Consider the following 2,619-nt stretch of genomic DNA (forward strand, 5'->3'; position numbering starts at 1 on the left):
CATACCATGGCACTATCTCAAGAAAATCCCCCCTTTGTAAAGAGTCAAGAGTCTCATCATGACCATGAAATGCTAAACCTTGCCAAAGAAGAATGTGAACTACTTCTGACACTGCTGCCAAACGAATTCGGTATGCGTTTTCTGTTTCACGACTTTGAGTGGTCAAAACATGTGCTTTGACGTTGATTCTGAAAAACCTCACAGTGACGTCTTGCGTCATTATAAACACTGCTTACTACACCAACATGGTCATTAAAATTTTTCGTTGCCTTTTTCCAAGTGCTAAATCCTTTTCTTGTAAAAGCGTCATGACTCTTTGAACCTGGACTAGCAAACAGGTAACAATACAAACAAAATGCAGCATCTTTCTCTACACTATATTTCAATCAAGGAAACTTTTTGAACCATGCCTCTAAAAAGCTTCTCATTTCTGTCGCATGTTTTATTTTGGAAAATTATGACCATATGATTGACACAGACCCTTCAACAAATATTCTCTTCTAACTTGATCTCTAATTCCCACATCATAATCATTAATACACAGTCGAAGTCCAGGATCAAAAATAAGTTCATTAGGATTAAATTCTACACGACTTTTCTTTAATGGAATACTAGTCGCTTCAGAAGATGAAGGGGTACTCGAATCAAGATTTCTAGACTTGAAAAAATTCAATATGTTTGTATTTCTTGATTTACCTTATAAAAATAACAAAAAAATCTATCAATTTTATTGTATAATTCATCAAATTAACTATGCAATCAATTTTATTCATCAATTCACTAATACAAAGCATAAACACAAAAAGACAACCAAATCAATCCATTTATATAACAATTAACATATAAATAATTAAGTTATCCATAATTCATCATCAACACACCAATTTAAATTAACAATTAATAAAATAAATAATAATTACAAAGGACTTACTTGTTGAAGTTTTGTCAAAACTACTACTTGACATTGCTAAATCAATTTATATAACCTAAAAAGATATAATTTAAGATTAATGTTAGATAATATAAAAAATTAAATTAGCTATAAAGAAAATAAAAAATTAGGTTAAAATCACAATACCATTGATTGTTGAGTAGAAATAATGATGGGTTTCAAGAATTAAGTGATATAGAGTGATTAATTGAGTGAAAGAGATTCAATTTAATAATTAATGTTGAGTAGAAATAATGATGGGTTTCAAGAATTAAGTGATATAGAGTGATTAATTGAGTGAAAGAGATTCAATTTAATAATTAGGGTTTATAAAAAAAAGTGAAGAAAAAGGGGGCTGATTATGAATATTTTGTTTTGTGCGTTTGAAACAGAAACAGACCTGTGTCTGTTTTTGCGTGAAATCAAACGACATGTCGTTTGGATATGTTCCGAACGACATCGTTTGGATTAAAAAAATAAATTAAAAATGTCGTTCGGCCCATTAAAAATCTAAAAAAAGACCAGTTGCAGCGCCGCTGCAACTGGCCTAAGATGATAACCAGCAGATCGAAGATCTGCTGGGGGTCGCAGTTAAAGGGGACCGGTGATGGAATAGCACCGGTCCCTTATATTCTCCGGCGAGGGAGGGTCGGCCGACCCTCTTCGACCCTCCCTCGTTCCGCCACTGACTGGATCATAGGGTAAGCTCCAGCTCCGGCCAGGACCAATTTTTTTTTAAAAAATAGAGGGTAAGTTTATAGTGAATTCTGGTTAGATTAAGATTAAATCAGGAATATTAAAAAATTACAGGCAAATTAAAAATTAAACCCCGATTGGAAATAAATAAAGAATTATGGTTCTCATCATCATTTGGTGTTCATGGCAACTTTGGCTCATTTTAAGACATTTATTAATCACTTTTAACTTTGAATTTTGAATTTTTCAACAATTAAAAGGAGGAAGTGTTTGCGAAAGATATCACATTCATGATTTTAACAAATTAATGTTCAGTATTTTTAGGGTATTTTAAACTTTTTTTTTGATAATTTGGGGAGGGAGGAGCGCTTGTGAGAGGAAGTGAACTCACGACCTACCAGTTTTCTGTTTAGCGCTTATACCATTTGAGTTAAAACTCATTGGTTTTTAAACTTTATTTAGTTGGTCATGAAAGTGGAACAATTTTAAAACTGCAACCTTTTCGAAATTTCCATGTTTTTTTTTATCAAAACGGGTATGATATTAAGGAAATAACCAGACACATACAACCCAGAAAATATCCCTCAAAACTTACCTAAACAGCTGCACATAATACCGTTTACAAGCCTGAGCCAAATTATGTGCAGATGAATTTAAACGACGAGGGATATACTGGAAAAGTGATTTCTGAAACAAAGAACAAAGATGCATAATATCCTTACAAATTCCCCAAGAAGAAGCTGAGCAAGATTTCTGAAAATTGAGTGTTTGAGAAATTTGAATGGCATCTCCTTCAAAAATCACATGATTCCAGCCATTAGCAGAAGCCCAAATCATGGATTGACGAAGAGCAAGAAACTCCAGTAGTCCTGGATCCCAAATAAATCTGAAAAAAGCAGTTTACCTGGCTTTAATAACACCTAAATGATCAGTTGCTACCACTCCCATAGTACCAAATTTCCCACTCTGATGAGTAGCTGCATCATAGTTCA

Source organism: Mercurialis annua, linkage group LG7 (genome assembly GCF_937616625.2).
Source record: "Mercurialis annua linkage group LG7, ddMerAnnu1.2, whole genome shotgun sequence".
In the NCBI taxonomy this organism is placed as follows: domain Eukaryota; kingdom Viridiplantae; phylum Streptophyta; class Magnoliopsida; order Malpighiales; family Euphorbiaceae; genus Mercurialis; species Mercurialis annua.